Source organism: Periplaneta americana, chromosome 14 (assembly GCF_040183065.1).
Source record: "Periplaneta americana isolate PAMFEO1 chromosome 14, P.americana_PAMFEO1_priV1, whole genome shotgun sequence".
Lineage (NCBI taxonomy): Eukaryota > Metazoa > Arthropoda > Insecta > Blattodea > Blattidae > Periplaneta > Periplaneta americana.
The window spans coordinates 94,329,802-94,349,223 of NC_091130.1; positions in this window are offsets into that span (position 1 = coordinate 94,329,802).

Sequence of the window (19,422 nt, forward strand, 5' to 3'; positions counted from 1 at the left end):
TTGATTCGGTGTCGGTCGTTCGGTTATTGAGAAAAAAAAAACGTTTATCAGTTTAAACCGGCAAGTTTTTTTTTTTTTCCTTGAAGAAGAAAAATTACCTGGGTGTCTAGAGTTTGGAAATTTGTATGAATGTGAGTGTGCCGGGTTAATATTAATTAACCAATCATCAAAATATAAAATACACCAGAACTGTCGCTGGGCAGTAACCTGAACACACGTTTCAGCGTCACATTGTTGACAAGTAACTCAATCTGTTAGCACAACCATAAAGCATCTAATAGATGCTATAGAGTTACCAACAACGAAAAAAAAAAAAAAAAAAACTGGCAAGGAAAATTAACCGGTTAACCATATAAACATAACTGGTTATTTTTGTCCATCCCTAGTTTATACTCTTTTTAAACAGTCGTTCTTCCATGCTCGTATTGGACTTTAGACCACGAGATCCACGATTCAAACTCGTTTACTCTTTAATGTTTTTATACGCTATTTACATTTAATTCTTTTTTTTCACATGCAATTAATTCATTCTTAAGGAAATGTATTTCATTTGTATAACCTACGTTATTTAAAAAAAAAAAAAAAAAAAAATTCTGCACTATACAAGGGATACACCGGCACGTAGAAAATGTTGCCTATTTCCTGAAAAGAAACTACAGTTGTGTTGGTTTGAATGTTTTTCGGTTTAAAAATGCAAAGTCAAATGCAGACTGTCTTTGATAAGAGAAGTAATTAATGAAGTGCATGGAATTTATTTTATTTTCATATGACGCGACATCTGAAATCAGTTCCAGGTAAAAAAGAAACACTATAGTTCACTCAAAATGTATTGTACGTAGCTATCATTCTATTATATCATGTTAATATTGAAGAACTGGCGATTACAAATCAAATAAGTAGTTTATAGCGATTGGAGGTGGCGTTATTGGGTGCAGTCACACAAGTTACATTGGTTCATGGCCTAACTACTATGGCCTGTTGCTCATAGTCCTTTTACAACGAAATAATCTGGCATTGTTTGTGGCCAATACTCGGTACGGGAAAAGACGTATTCTACGTAAAAACAGTCATTTTTTAAAGTATATCTAACATTGTCTCTACTAATCACATATTCATTTGTATGAGGTCTCGCCCACCTCATTGATTATTACACGACTACTCTGAAGTAGCCAATATGTATTATTATTATTTAATATGTGAATATGTGATGTATTAACTGTTAGCAGTTGTCACAAACTGATGTTGAATACAGCCATAAAGTCATTTAAATATGCGCTCCTGCATATATGACGTACCGTATATCGTCTCAAATGCAGGCAGTAAGGCCGTAAAAGCATTACGAGAGGGGTTCGGCCGGCGCCGTGGATCGTGTCCCGGCATAGCTCAGTTGGAAAGAGCGCTCAGCGCGCAGAGCTGAAAAGTCCTGGGTTCGATTCCCGGTGCCGGTACGAATTTTTCTCGTATTAAATAGTAATTGTCTCAACTGCTTAATTTACCGGCTGCGGTTGAAGAGTACCTCATTCTTCTGATTTGACAAATGCCGACGCGGCGGCCGGATTTTACTCCAGAAGAGACTCATTACAGCGCAAGACTTGTGATCAGTTTTGTTCAAAATAAAACAAAATAAGTCATATAGTATTTGTGAAAATTGCTTTTCATCTCTAATAACTGATAACAAGCATGAATCTATACATTTTCTTAGAATATTAGTGACTCTTAAGTCGTACAAGGAAATGTCACTTGCATATCCTTGTAAATCTGTGTTTGATGTAATCCTGAATGCAGAACAATTTTTCAGACACAAAACGTGAAACGTCGGTAAAGAATGAGTTGACACTAAAGACTCTGACGCCTTTAGGCCTATTCATTAACTCTTCAACTAATACGTACGCAATACGTAAAAGTCTTGTCAATGTATTTTAGGACTAGAATGTATTTGTTAAGAAATTGTCTGTTACAGCAAATGCACTACAACAATCTGCTAAACGTGGCAATCGAAATGTTGGTACGAATTGCAATAGAAAATTGCTGATTTTATCCCTATTGAAACGAACATGACATAAATAATAAAGTGTTATCTCTAATGAGTCATTTCACTATGGCAATACTGTTTATTAATCCATGTCTCCTGTATTCAATAAACCAGAACAGCATGTATGATGTTACCTTTAATGATCTTCGTTCTAGCATTACTGCATACGTTTCTGTGCCGACCAAGGGGTAAATATGGCCGGCGCCGCCGATAATGCGGTACTCTCCAATATACACTGACTCTGGCTGCGATCAGAGTCCGTGGATACCCAGAGTAGCGCAATCGGCAGCTATTGTTATTCAATTTCAACAAACTTGGGATGTGAATATTTAAAGTAAAACTCAATTTAGGGCCCTTAAAATTAAAAATATTTGATTCTGATATAGGCTACTTAAGCTACATTCACTCCCTATACAACTATATACGTCAAATAGTGCGCGCTGGAATAACAATGGCTGATTTATCGGCATTTCCGGCGCAAAGGTTTGCGGTACTCTGGATATCCACGGACTCTGGCTGCGATTGCTTCCTTGTGACATCTGTTGGAAAACAATTGACAATCGGTGGAAACAATTGAAAGTCAGTGTCGCACTAATGTTATAACCAAAGCCACCGCTTTTGGCGCGTTAAGTAAGTAATGGGAACGTTGAGAACGAGTATATTATCTTTGCCACAGTTCGTGGGCGAGAAAGCTCACAACTGTGGTTGGGAGATTGCTGACGTCACATCTGTTTAGGAAGTGTTACCACTCTTAGCCGTGAAGTGGCAACAAATGCCACTGATTGGACAGTGTACTCAAGGACACACCCCAGAAACGTAAAGTGCGACCGTCTTGCCTTAGACGCAATAAGACTGACAACTGTGTTTGGGAGATTGTTGACGTGAGATGTTGAGTGGTACCGTTCTCAGCTGCAATGGCAACAAATGCTCACTGACTGGCTTTTTATTCAAGGACACGCGCCAAAAACGTTCGTACTTTTCGCACGTTACAGTTAGTCAATTCCTAACATGCTTTCCTAACGTTAGAATATCTACTTTAGGATTGCTTGTCTAAAAATATCTTTAAAATTTTCTACTAAAATAGAAAGTCCAGATCTTTACTTTTCCCTGCTTTACCAATGACATCAAACAAATTAATTGCGAGTTCATCAGACCATTTGTTATTAAATTAATACACTAAAAACCGAGCGAGTTGGCTCAGGCGATAGCGTTTGAGACTCGCATCGGGAGGTCCCCTATGGCCGACCAATCTGACTGGAATTTTTAATGGTTTTTCCATACCATGATTCATCACCGCCTCGGTCACCAATATCATAAATATTAATAAAAATCTAAAATCAGTTGCATAAACACAAACCATCGACAGTGCAAAACAATAGAAACAGGTCCTAAACAATAGTAAAAACGGCCTACTGGTATACCCATAGAATCTAAACACGCGATGTGCTCACAAATATTAAAGTGAATATAAATAAACTCAACAAAAATAAACTAAAGTAGTAAACATGGCTATCAATTAATAATTTTTATATTATCTTACTTCTCAATAAAATTTTCGGTTTAAAATACGCGACTTCTGGAGGAAAAGGACTGCATTCGTCTTTTAGAAACCGTAGCAAAAATTTCAAATCCTTCCTGCATGTAGCTGTTTTTTTAATAACGGATAAAGGAAACGAACTACGTCCAAGACTATAATAAAATTGACAATGAATTTAATTGTTGTGAAACATGTAAATCCTAGAAACACACTGATTCTTTTGCATTATCTACATTGTGCATATATTTAATAAATTATTATTGTAGCCTATAAAGCCATATGGTCCACACCTGGGTCTATAATGTAATTAACGACATACTGCAACCTAGATTTAAGCCAAATGAATGTTTATTCTCATTATTCTTAATTTTATGCACTTAATAAAATTATATCAATTGTGTTTATTTTAAAAGTATTAATACTCACTCCAAACTCAGCGACGTGCGTGAAGCAATAAGGCAATCAGTGATTGCCAATCACTAATTTTCAAGTTTTTCAGGAGCAAATTGAATATGACTTGTCGGTGCTGTGTTTCGATCTGCAGTAATATTATTTTATTTTACCTGGCATTATTTGAGGTCAAAAGCAGCTATTAGCTTATCTCTCAGTAAGCTGTCCTAGCAGACACAATTTAAAGCTTGTAACTACGATATGTCTTTGTTCTTGATAAGGCATACATAGATCCTTGAAATGTCAGTTTTCTTCAAACTGTTGTTAAATGAATTATTGTCTAATCCGAAACCTCATTTCCTCTACTTTTAAAAATATATAGCCTACTTTAACTTGTAACCTATGCTATACGACAATCTTAGGATTCGACAAGTAAAATGTATATTTTCTACACCGTACACCACCTTTTTATCTTGTCGATAAATAAAAGTAGACTTCCAATCGTGCAATATATTTCATTCAAGTACAAAATTAATGCTAACACATGTGGCTGTGTTATATAATAAAAGTATCCACTTAAATCAATTGCCAGTAGTTCATCCCAAAAGTATATTAAAATATTACTCTAATTTTGTTCTGAAGTACCATATAATGTAACATATATTACTACTAAGATTTGTTCAAAATCATTCGTCCTCAAGTGAGATTGACCCCTGGGATCCGGAATTAAAACATGAAAATATAAAAAAAATTATATGAGTAAAATAATGATCCGTTTTGTACATTTAAACAAAAATGTGTTTATAGGCTATATTATTGATAGTGTAGAATTTGAAGACAGATGTTCAGAAGTTACACCACAATGTTCTGAATTTCATAAAAAGTTATATTAAAAGATGAAAGTACATTACACGTGAATCTTGGTAGATAATATCTCCTCGCTCCAAATAGTAAGCCTGTAACACCCAGTTGTAAAGTATAATACCATATTTTTATTGAAGTACTGTACAGAAGGCAAGGTGCATATTTATGGCTCGAGATGGCTCCATATGTAGAGGACCATTCGGCGAAATAAATTTTACTCTAGGTCAATTTGTAACGAAGATAGGACTTTAAAAATTTTACTTATTTTTTAATTAATTTCTTCGGGTTCCAAAATTTAATTTTTACGTTTTAATGATATAAGCTGGTTAGTTACTCTCAAGAAACATATCACCAAGGTTCGAAAATCAACACGATAAAAGAAATATGGATTTTTGTCATAAGAGTCGATAAGTGAACAAAGCCAAGATGAAGAGAAAGTGACTGAAAGTGCGAGATTTTGTCATAGAGGAAAATACTTTGTCATTTTCTGTTAGAGATATGAATGAATATTGAAAAATACGATTACATGTTAACGCCAACACATATCATTTATGCATTAAAAGTAACGTAAACTAGTTGTTTACGAAAATGATTCAGACATAGGGTCATTTAGAGACATCTCGACACGCTAAGGAAAAATGCTTATTTGAGACCAATTAATAGAAATTTTATTATAATTCTTTCTCCTAATATGTATGAACATGCTTTCCGTACAATTCATACATCTGATGCCAATGTGCATTAAAAATAAAAATTGGTGCGGAAACATCTACTTCTCTCATAATGGGGAACATTTCGGTATAGTATTACAAACAAACAAAGAAAAACATTTAAAACACTTTAAAACCCAACATTTATAACACAAATTTAGCTCCTGATAACTCTAAATATTTTGTAATACTCCTACTCGCGTTGGTGACATGAATTTTTCATCAATGTCATTTCCCACACATGCCTCGTGAAACCATATTTGGTATTCTCCAACACACTGAATACACAATTCTCTAGCATTGTCATCGTAGTAATACCACTATATGAGGCACAATAATTTTTTTTATTATCCAGATTGTTTGATGAACTAGCTTCCTCCCCCTAAAAGCCGAGGATTAGACAGCTTCCTTCTGTGGGAAAGCCTACCTTCTTTTTATTATCTAGTCTCCTTCAGCTGTTTCCTGTAGTTTTCAAATATTATTAGTATGAATCTTGCAGTCTTTTTACTCTTTTTCCACCAGCTGAAGTGTGAGCGGCGGAACTGGCGACACTTATTCAAAGGAAGTATCACTTTAGGCAAGCCTAAAATATGTCCTTGTGCAGATAGTGTCTGTGGTGTTTTTGGGGAAGTGGTAATGTCTTCTTCAACTGGAATTTTACATAAATTTTCGGCTAGAACCAGATCGTAATCAAACAAGTTATCCTGCAGTAAGACAGGATGTCAATTCTCTTACGTCTTTAATTGTTAATTCATATAGCTTTTAGGGTTATGAGATTTGGTACTTGGAATGTTACAAGTCTACATAGAACAGGTGGGGTAACATTAGTAGCAAAAGACCTAGCTAGACATAGAATAGACTTCGTGGGAGTGCAGGAGGTTAGGTTAGATGGGAACGGTATGACACAAATAGGAGATTATTTGTTGTGTTATGGGGACGGAAACGATAATCACCACTTAGGAACACGATTCTTTACCCATAAAAGAAAAAAATAAGCAGTAAAATGGTCGAATTTATCAGTTATAGGTTATCGTATTTAGTACCTGAGTAGATGGTGCGATATCGTATTTATAAATGCTCACGCTCCTACAGAAGAGAAAGACAACCATATAAAGGATAGATTCTATGAGGAATTGGAACACACTTTTGATCAGTTACCTAGATATCTACATGAACATTTTATTGGGAGATTTCAATGCTAAAGTAGGACGGCAGGATATTTTTAAACCAACTATTGGAAAAGAGAGCATACACGTAACTAGTAATGATAATGGAGTTAGGTTAGTCAACTTTGCGACATAAAAATTAATTGTCAAAAGTACAACATTCCCCCATAAGGATATACATAACTATACTTGGACTTCTCCAGATGGATTGACACAAAACCAGATAGATCACATCTAGATAGACAAAAGAAGACATACTAGTATAGTAGACATTAGAACCTTCAGGGGGGGCAGACTGTAATTCTGACATTATTTGGTAATTTGGATGACTAAGAGGAAGACTATCAGTAACCAAGCGAGTAGAGCGACAAGTTAATATTAAAAGATTCAATATTCCGAAATTAAAGGACGAGAAAACTAAGCAACAATATCAGGTCAAAATCTTAAATAGGTTTGCCGTATTAGCAATTTTCGACGAAGTTGAGGAAGAGTTAGATGTTAATAGCGTGTGGGAAAATATCCGAGATAACATCAAAATTGCAGCTGAGTAGAGCATAGGTTATTATGAAACTAAGAAAAAGGAACCGTGGTTTGATTAAGATTGTTGCATGGCAGTAGAAAGAAGGAAATAGGAAAAATTGAAATTCTTAAAGGATCCAGTTGAGGCGAATAGAGATAATTATTTCAATGAAAGACGAAAAGCATATCGAACATTTAGGAATAAAAACATAAATTACTTGAAGGAAAAACTGAATGAGGTAGAAACAAATAGTAAAAATAAAAACATTAGAGATTTATATAACGGCATAAAGGAATTTAAGAAGGGATATCAGGCACGGGTAAACGTTATCAAGGATGAGAATGGTGACTTGCTTGCAGATTCTCATTCAATCCTGAACAGATGGAAAAACTATTTTGGGCAATTACTAAATATGCATAGGTCAAATAAAAATGATCGGGACGAAATTTAAATACAAACTGCTGAGCCATTTATACCCGAATCCACACTTTCTGAAGTCGAAATTGCGATAGAAAATCTGAAAAATTATAAGTCTCCAGGTATCGCTCAAATTCCAGCAGAATTAATACAAGAGGTTGGAAGCGCATTATCTAACGAAATTTAAAAGCTTGTACTTGCTACATATTTGGGAAAAGGAAGTTGTACCAGAACAATAGAAGGAGTCCATAATCGTACCTATCTTTAAGAAGGGGGACATGACTAACTGTAGTAACTTTCGAGGAATATCACTTTTGTTGACGTCGTACAAAATTTTGTCCAATATTCTTTTGAGAAGTTCAACTGCATAGGTAGATGAGATTATTGGGCATCATCAGAGTGGTTTTACACGTAATAGATCAACTATTGATCAGATTTTTTGTATTCGACAGATAATGAAGTATAAGGGTACAGTGCATCAGTTATTTATAAATTCCAAAAAGGCATATAACTCGGTTAAGAGAGAAGTTTTATATGATATTCTTATTGAATTTGATATTCCTAAGAAACTAGTTTGATTAATTAAAATGTATTTTAGTGAAACGTACAACAGAGTCCGTATAGGTCAGTTTGTGAGATGCGTTTCCAATTCACTGTGGGCTAAAGCAAGGTGATGCACTATCACCTTTACTTTTTAACTTTGCTCTAGTGTATGCCATTAGGAAAATTCAGGATAACAGAGAGTGTTTGGAATTGAACGGGTTACATCAGCTGCTTCCTATGCGGATGACGCGAATATGTTAGGAGAAAATACACAAACGAATAGGAAAAATACGGGAATTTTACTTGAAGCAAATAAAGAGATAGGTTTGGAAGTAAAGCCCGAAAAACAAAGTATATGATTATGTCTCGTGACGAGAATATTGTGCGAAATGGAAATATAAAAATTGGAAATCTATCCTTTGAGCCACCGGCGTGGCTCAGTCGGTTAAGGCGCTTGCCTGCCGGTCTGAAGTTGCGTTCGGGCGTGGGTTCGATTCCCGCTTGAGCTGATTACCTGGTTGGGTTTTTTCCGAGGTTTTCCCCAACCGTAATGTGAATGCAAGGTAATCTATGGCGAATCCTCGGCCTCATCTCGCCATCACCAATCTCATCGACGCTAAATAACCTAGTAGTTGATACAGTGTCGTTAAATAACCAACTAAAATAAAAATCTATCTTTTGAAGAGGTGGAAAAATTCAAATACCTGGGAGAAACAGTGACAAATATAAATGATACTCGGGATGAAATTAAACACAGAATAAATATGGGAAATGCCTGTTATTATTCGGTTGAGAAGCTTTCACCATCCAGTCCTACTTACTTACTTACAAATGGCTTTTAAGGAACCCGAAGGTTCATTGCCGCCCTCACATAAGCCCGCCATCGGTCCCTATCATGTGCAAGATTAATCCAGTCTCTATCATCACACCCCACCTCCCTCAAATCCATTTTAATATTATCCTCCCATCTACGTCTCGGCCTCCCTAAAGGTCTTTTTCTCTCCGGTCTCCCAACTAACACTCTAAATGCATTTCTGGATTCGCCCATACGTGCTACATGCCCTGCCCATCTCAAACGTCTGGATTTTAAGTTCCTAATTATGATAGGTGAAGAATACAATGCGTGCAGTTCTATGTTGTGTAACTTTCTCCATTCTCCTGTAACTTCATCCCTCTTAGCCCCAAATATTTTCCTAAGCACCTTATTCTCAAACACCCTTAACCTATGTTCCTCTCTCAGAGTGAGAGTCCAAGTTTCACAACCATACAGAACAACCGGTAATATAACTGTTTTATAAATTCTAACTTTCAGATTTTTGGACAGCAGACTGGATGATAAGAGATTCTGAACCGAATAATAACACGCATTTCCCATATTTATTCTGCGTTTAATTTCCTCCCGAGTGTCATTTATATTTGTTAGTGTTGCTCCAAGATATTTTAATTTTTCCACATCTTCGAAGGATAAATCTCCAATTTTTATATTTCCATTTCGTACAATATTCTCGTCACGAGACATAATCATATACTTTGTCTTTTCGGGATTTACTTCCAAACCGATCGCTTTACTTGCTTCAAGTAAAATTTCCGTGTTTTCCCTAATCGTTTGTGGATTTTCTCCTAACATATTCACGTCATCTGCATAGACAAGAAGCTGATGTAACCCGTTCAATTCCAAACCCTGCCTGTTATCCTGAACTTTCCTAATGGCATATTATAGAGCGAAGTTAAAAAGTAAAGGTGATAGTGCATCTCCCTGCTTTAGCCCGCAGTGAATTGGAAAAGCATCAGATAGAAACTGACCTATACGGACTCTGCTGTATGTTTCACTGAGACACATTTTAATTAATCGAACTAGTTTCTTGGGAATACCAAAGTCAATAAGAATATCATATAATACTTCCCTCTTAACCGAGTCATATGCCTTTTTGAATTCTATGAATAACTGATGTACTGTACCCTTATACTCCCATTTTTTCTCCATTATCTGTCAAATACAAAAAATCTGATCAATAGTCGATCTATTACGCCGAAACCCGCACTGATGATCCCCAATAATTTCATCTACATATGCAGTTGAACTTCTCAAAAGAATATTGGACAAAATTTTGTACGACGTCAACAAAAGTGATATTCCTCGAAAGTTACTACAGTTAGTCATGTCCCCCTTCTTAAAGATAGGTACGATTATGGACTCCTTCTATTGTTCTGGTACAATTTCCTTTTCCCAAATAGCAAGTACAAGTTTATAAATTTCGCTATATAATGCACTTCCACTCTCTTGTATTAATTCTGCTGGAATTTGATCGATACCTGGAGACTTGTACTTTCAGATTTTCTATCGCAATTTCGACTTCTGAAAGCGTGGGTTCGGGTATAAATGGCTCAGCAATTTGTATTTCAATTTCGTCCCGATCATTGCTATTTGGCATATGTACATTTAGTAGTTGCGCAAAATAGTCTGCTGTCGAAAAATCTGAAAATTAGAATTTACAAAACAGTTATATTACCGATTGTTCTTTATGGTTGTGAAACTTAGACTCTCACTTTGAGAGAGCAATATAGGTTAAGGGTGTTTGAGAATCAGATGCTTAGGAAAATATTTGAGGCTAAGAGGGATGAAGTTACAGGAGAATGGAGAAAGTTACACAAAACAGAACTACACGCATTGCATTCTTCACCTGACATAATTAGGAACATTAAATCCAGACGTTTCAGATGGGCAGGGCATGTAGCACGTATGGGCGAATCCAGAAATGCAAAATATAGTGTATTAGTTGGGAGGCCAGAGGGAAAGAGACCTTCGGGGAGGCCGAGACGTAGATGGGAAGATAATATTAAAATGGATTTCAGGGAGGTGGGATATGATGGTAGAGACGGGATTAATCTTGCTCAGGATAGGGAGGAACGGCGGGCTTATGTGAGGGCGGCAATGAACCTCCGGGTTCCTTAAAAGCCAGTAAGTAAGTAAGTAAGTACAGGCTATGCTGATTGTATCGAGAGTTCTGCCTTTTCCTATTTATCCGATATCAATAAAAAATTAAAATATAAAGTTTAATTAAGATTGATTCAGTGGAAGATAAGTAGTATCATACATGTAGACAGATACACAGAGAGAAAAACAGATAAATGGACGAAGTGGCACTAAATCATCTATGAAGGATTGTGAACCCTCATAAGACCAAAAACACAAAAAAAAATTCATAGAGGCAGTCCCCCAGAAGGACCACAAGTGAATTTAATTAATTTGACGTACATTTGCACAATTTAAATGTAGCCTATGTTTTTCTCCTGGTTATGAAGGTTAAATGTGCAAACTTTGACACATATCGGTCAAAGGTTGTAGATTTGAATAGAGAACATACAAACATATATGCATACATCCACACATGCACACATACATACATACATACAAACGTACATACATACATACATACATACATACATACATACATAGGAAGAAGAAGAGAGCAAAGAAAGAAACAGAGTTGTAAATAGTGTATACTCGTATAGTAGTGTAATAACAATATAACAAGTGCAATCAGTAGCCATAGTGAAAATTGTGTAACTATATAACACTCATCTCTTAGTAATACTAGCGATATAGCAGTGTATCAAGTATAAACATAAATGGGAAGGAACTAGATAATTATGAACCACACTCAAAGAACATTGAAGCCATATGTGACATTTATCTAATAGTGATTATCTAATAGTAATTTAGAATTGTATCGAATGATCAACAAGGCATGTAGTATTACTAACCTTGTAATGGAACATGCTGTCCAATAAAAAAAAAATACATACATACATACATACACACATACACATAATACATACATACACACATATACACATACGTACATACGTACATAGGCCTACATACATACATACATACATACATACATACATACATACATACATACATACATACATACATACATACATACATACATACATACATACATACATACATACATACATACATACATACATACATAGGGGAGACCCGGGCAAAACGAATAACCCGGGAAAAGAGAATAATGCCTATTTCTTAGAAACGCCAACAGGTAGCGCTTCCTGCTATTTGGGGAAGAATCTCTACCAGATTTTGCTGCTCGAACTGACTTGTCGTCATTCTAGCTACTAAGAGAAAAACTAAGCGTGTGTTTGAAGAAAATTGACTGTTTTTTTAAAATATCAAGGTAAGAGAAACATATGTACAACATACAGTACTGCAAAAACTCTTTGTTATATGATAGTAATATATAGGCGATAGAATTAGTTCTAAAATGCCGTACTTACGAAGAAGATTATTGACGTTTATGTTTGTATAACCTTAAATGAAAAGCGAAGTGGCGTCTGCGGGCAAAGTGAATAGGGCAAAGTGGATAACTTATCCACTATATAATTGTCAGCTGCATTTTTGTATATATTTGTCTATTGTAATAAAGCGTGTTAGATCATTTTACATAGTGGAGGCATTAAGTCACAATAATTAAATTATAAATCAGCAACACTGATCTTAATTTTTACTTAAAAAGGTCGTAATGTGTTTTCAGATGGTTTAATTTTTCAAGAGGAAGACGGAGCAAGCCAAATGGTCGGAAGAAGACATGAAGAAAGCACTTGAAGAAATAAAATCTTCCAATCAGTGGTTCTGCTATCTGGCCATACAACCATAATGTGTTTGTTGATGAAGAGTTTGCTCCAGATGAACTTACAGATCGCCCACTTGAGACTGAAATTAGCGAAACGACAGCTGGCTCAGATTTAACAAATTCTGCGGTGCCAGCTTCTTCAGCGGCTGAGGAAACAGTTAATGTTCACTCAGAATCAACCACATCTGTGATGTCATCTTCTGAGATTGACGAAATATTCAATACATCAATTACACTCATTAACATCGTACGTACATACATACATACATACATACATACATACATACATACATGCATACATACATACATACATACATACATACATACAGTCCACACCTGTGGAGTAACGGTTAGCACGTCTAGCCGCGAAACCACGTGACCTGGGTTCGATTTCCGGTCGGGGCAAGTTACCTGGTTGAGGTTTTTTCCGGGGTTTTCCCTCAACCCAATATGAGCAAATGCTGGGTAACTTACGGTGTTGGACCCCGGACTCATTTCACCGACATTATGACCTTCTTCTCATTTAGACGCTAAATAACCAAAGCAGTTGATAAAGCGTCGTAAAATAACCTAGTAAAAAGAACCTACATACATACACACATACATACACACATACATGCACACATACATACATACATACATACATACATACATACATACATACATACATACATACATACATACAGGCGCGGATACAAGGGGGAGTCTGTGGGGGCTATAGACCCCCCTATCAATTCAAAGACTTTTTTTTATTTAAAATGTACAAAGCATTTTTTTTTCATTCATATAACTTATATGATTTCTTCACTCTCTAAACTTCATATTATTTTGCTATTTTACTTTCGCATACAAATCTCTTTACAGTGAATAGATCAGGTAAGTGGTCGCATTCCTTAAAGGTCGTTACCATGGGGTTTAACAATAGCTCGGACTTCGGAACGGAAATCTAACGGTAACCACCCCTACCACACTGTAGCTAGGCCGCTACCAATACCTTTGTTATCGTACTTTACAATAGCCACTACATTCGACTTCTGAATTGAGACGAGAAGTGATCAGTCCGTACAGGTGAATTATTTAGTGTAACAGTTATAAGAAATTGTAAAATGTCGATACGTAAGTTTCAAACAAATATCTTACAATTCATCAAGAAGCCATGTGGTGAAGTGAAAGAAAAGTGCAGTACGGATGACAATGATACAACTGATGAAGAAAAGTGTATGCCTGTTAATACCGTAACAGTGGAATCGGTTATGTGAGGTGAAAGTGATGACGCTAGTTCGACGACTCATAATGTATTAGATATTGGTTCTTAGTGGAAAAAGAAATATGCAGTGACGAGATAAAATACAAAGCTCTAACAAATCCGTGGGTTCCAGACGAAAAATATCCATTTCCGAAGACACTAGAATCGGGACACTCTAGACAATTTCAGCGTGCGTGGCTTAAAAGATTTCCATGGCTCTCTTACAGTAAGAAGAATGAATGTGTGTTCTGTCACGCGTGCGTTTTATTCGGACCTAAAGAGGGAGGGCGAAGCACGTTACAGAATTTAGTTACGAAACCTCTAAGAAAATTCAAAAAGGCCTCTAAAATATTCAGGAGACATTCGGAGAACAGTTATCACAAAACTGCTCTCTTAAAATGTGACAACTTTAAACGAGGTTTGAAGGTAAGGTAGAGAACGTTCTGGTTAAATTGAATAATGAAATGTTACAAACAGTGCGCGAAAACAGGATGAAACTTGTCCCAATAGTAAAAACAATTATTTTGTGCGGCCGACAAAATATTCCATTAAGAGGACACAGGGATGATGGTGCGATTGACTTGGAAAGCGAAAATCAAAACGAAGGTAATTTCAGGGAGCTTCTAAAATATCGCGTTGATGCCGGTGATCAGATTCTGCATAGTCATCTTAAAAATGCCCCCAAAAACTCATCTCTAATAAGTAAAACAACGCAAAACGATCTCATAAACTGTTGTGGCACCATTATTGAAAAGAAAATTGTTGAAGAGGTTAACCAAAGTAAATATTTTTCTATCTTAGTAGATGAAACAACCGACATCAGTTCCAATGAGCAACTATCATTATGTGTGCGATTCGTAGACCGAGAAAAGTGTTACTTGCATGAGGCATTTTTGAGATTCGTAGTGGTGCAAGATCTAAGTGGAGAGGCATTGTCAAAAGTTGTTTTAAGTGAACTGTGGGACTTAGGTGTAGACATTTAGAATCTTCGCGGACAGGGTTATGACGGCGGTGCTAATATGTCGGGGAAGTTTCGCGGTGTCCAAGCGCGAATTTTAAAAGAGCAGCCTCTCGCATACTATATGCACTGTACCTCACATTGCCTAAATTTGTTACTTTCAAAATCGTGCTCTGTTCCCAGTGTTAGACAAACTGTAGATACAGTAGCTGAAATAGCAAAATATGTTAGGGAGTCTAGCAAGCGGTCAATCATGATGAAAGAAAAAATTAGTCAAATATGCCCTGAACATAAGAAAACGAAACTAAAGACCTTGTGTGGAACAAGATGGATTGAACGGCATGACGCAGTGTTACAATTTTTAGACATTTTCTCCGCAGTTATATCATTCCTGGAAGATTTTGGATCCTATGGTACACTCTTAGACAAAAAAAAAAAAAAATGACCGGGCTCCAGATTCTATGTCCGATTCGGAAGACTTCGGGTGCATTTGTCAGAGCATGATACACACGCAAACGAATATCTTCTGTCGTAAATATTTCCAACACTCCACTGCCACCACTATATGATGATTATATAACATGCTTCTTAAAGAGCAGTCATCGTCTCTCTCGCATAGCGTAGTCGGTAGCAGTGTGGTCTTGTATTCGAAAGGTTTCGACTTCGAATCTCCGCCTAAACTTTGTTTTTTAATTTTCATTTTTTACTTCTTGTATACTGATAATAACCAGTATTGTGAATTATTTAACAGAAAGTTGAATATTTACAAAGGGCAAGTTAGATACATAATAGCAATCCTTTCCCTTCTATCTTGTATTTAAAGAGACTAAACGAAATCTTCTCGGATAGAAATAAAGAAAAATAAACCTTAAGTAAAAGAAATTCTTCTCGGATAGGAATAAACAAACATAATTCTTTTCTTTGTTTTAAACAAAATAAAGAAATACATTTCGGAGACCAATAAACAAAAATCAAAATAGACAAAAAAAATTCAATACCGGGTATGTAATCCCTCCACATCTATAACCGCCTGCATCCTATGGGGTATGGATGCGTTCAGGCGTCTCAGGTACTGTCGACGTGAAGATACACGATCCCAAGCGGTCTTGATATTATTCCAGAGTGCATCTTTTGTGGTCGGCCGACGCGTGCCATTGTATTTATCATCGCGTTCACTGTTTTCTTCACCTCCGACCACACATTTTCTAGGTCATTCAGATCTGGTGAACAGGGAGGCCATTGTGTCTGTCTGATATATGGCCTCTCTGAAAACCATCTCATGACCTCGACACATGTGTGAACACGATGATTATCCTGTTGAAATATATCACCATCATTAGGATATATAACATCCGTACAGAGGAAAGCATAACATTTTCTAATAAGACCTTGTATTGTTGGGCATTAAGATTTCCGTCGAGCAGCCATAAAACACCCAGGCCGTCACTGGACATCCAGCCCCAACATGGAACAGATACATGGTCACTGAGAAAGCGAGTTGCCACATGCGTAGGATCGTATCGGGATCCACGTGAACGGTAGACTATATGCCGCCCGTAATTGTCAGAGGAAAAAGTAACTTCGTCTGAAAATATTACCTTATTCCAATCGAAATTAACATTTTCCTCTCCAAATGCAAGGCGGAATAATCTGTGGTCATCAGTGTGCATCCTTTCATTGCTGTCACTCTTGGATAACGTCCTACGTCCCGCAGACGCCTTATGACAAGATCCAGGGAAACGGGCATTTACTTTAATTGAAGAAGTGGGTTCGCTTCTACTTCTGCAACTAAAGCAGCGTCCTGTGCACGAGTTGGCTGACGATGTTCAATTCCTTCTCTGGATAATCTCACCCATCTTCTAGCTGTGGAATCGTGCACTCCTAGTCGCCTACCTGCCTCAGTAGCGGAAAATCCGGCATCCCTCACAAGAGAGAGAAGAGCTTGTATCTGGTCTATGTCTTCTGTTACCTCTGATAATGACAAGAGAGAATAGTTGTTTCACGTTTAATATGCACAGTTACATGTGCGCAGAACTATGTTTGTTTTCAGAAGTTCCAGATGTCTCTAAATAAATTACACATCAATATAGAAATAAACATCTGACGTCCTTACGGGGTACACGACCTTGAATCGCCTACACAAGAAGCAAGGCTGTTACCATGGAGCTATTACAAAGCAGATATGTAACGGCACTATTTACGAGTGTAGCCATGGAACGCATTGGTTTTGTCTTTAACATTATTCATCTCGTTTTTGCAACACTATTAACTTTATGATGATGATAATGATTATTATTATTATTATTATTATTATTATTATTATTATTATTATTATTATTATTATTATTCTCGGGTTTGTAATACTATGAATTTTATTATTGTTACTATTCTCGTTGTTGCAATATTATTATTAGGCTCATTATTATTATTATTATTATTATTATTATTATTATTATTATTGTTATTATTATTATTATTATTATTATTATTACTACTGCTACTAATACTAATTTTAGTAACTGAACAATACTCCTTATGGAGAAGGCAGAAGATCCAAGACCTGAGCATCTGTTTTAATTCAAGGGTAATTAGGAAGAAGTCTCCGATATTACTGAAAGTTTTTGTTTAATTTCCAAACTCCTGTGCACGTTAATAAATGTATCATTCGTTTTCAGCTAGAGAAAAAATAAAACGAAATAAATATATATACTTAACCGAAGGCGGATACGAACGCGGGTTTTTTGCGTGGGAAGTCAGAGTTTTACCACGGAGCTATGACACACACGCAGTTCAAACCGTTGTTTGCCGGTATAAGAGTATGTTCTTGGATCTCGCTGGTCTCGTCCTTCCTACTCTGATTTTAGTCTTGTGTATCAGGCGCACACCCTAACGGAACTTAGAAAAATTTACGCTTCAAGAGTCCGGTCATTTTTTTTGTCTAAGAGTGTACAAAGGCACATTTGATGCTTAACTCAATTCTAAAATTCGAATTCATAATTTCATTGCATATTTTAGCAGAAATATTTGGAATAATACTGTGTGTTTCGCGGAAGCTACAGAGCCCAAATCTCGAACTAAGTCAGTGCTACCAGATGGTTGAATGTGTCATGAATACTCTTCAGGCCTGCCGAGATAATAACACTTATAATTTTCTTTTTGAGAAGGCTGTTACATTGGCTCAATTGTAGACGTAGAAGTAAATGTACCTCGAGTTGCATCCAGACAAATCCATCGCAATAATGTTGCGTCTAAGTCTCCTAAAGATTATTACAGCCTCAATGTATTTCTTCCTTTTCTAGATCACCTTCTAAGCGACTTGTCAGTACGATTTTCGCCTGCTAGGCACAGTCATGTAATATTTGATTCCTAACTTTTTACACGATCCTGATAAAAATATCGATGTCATCCTACAAGCTGCAACGATTTATGAACAGGATCTGCCAGGAACTATTCCAGAGCTTAGAGGAGAGCTACATTTGTGGTTTCAATTTTCGAAGGAGCAACAAAAAAAACCAGACACGGCTATAGAAGCTTTCCTGCATACTAGGAATAATTTCTACCCCAATATGAGGGAGCTGCTCACCATATTATGTGTTATGCCAGTGACAACTTGCACCGCGGAACGGTCATTCTCAACACTGAGACGTGTGAAAACCTACCTCAGATCGACGATGAACCAGGGCAGACTGAATGGTTTGGTATTGCTCAACATTCATTGTAACATTGACGTAAGTCCGGACGAAGTCATAGAACTTTTCGCAAGAAAACATCCCAAACGACTTCAGCTTCGTTAAACTGTAAGTAACATTTAGGGCCTAATCGACTTTCCATTCCAGTCACCATTTCCTTTAGAATTAGAACTAATTGAAGACTTAGAACCTAAGAGTGACAATATTGTTGTGGTTTATTTATTTGTTTTTAATTCCATTGTTCTGTGTTATGATTATACTACTGTATTCATATGTTAATTGAGGGGTTGGGTGCAAGAAAGACATTTCTCTCAAATGCTAGTTTTGAGAAAATTGATGTTGAAAATTCAAACCGTAATAATGTTATCTATGCACGCCTTTACATTTTGGGTACCGGTACTCCTGACCTCTATGATCACAGTATTGAACTACAACTTTGTGATCATATGCATAACAGATCAGAGAACACAATAAAGCGTTTTACTCAAAAAGGGCACATCCTCTAAAATGTCCTTCTTGCACCCAGCCTCTCAATTATTATTAGCTCCCCCTATTATCAAATTCTAGATCCGCGCCTGCATACATACATGCATACATACATACATAAATACATACATACATACATACATACATACATACATACAGTACATACAGTCCACACCTGTGGAGTAACGGTTAGCACGTCTAGC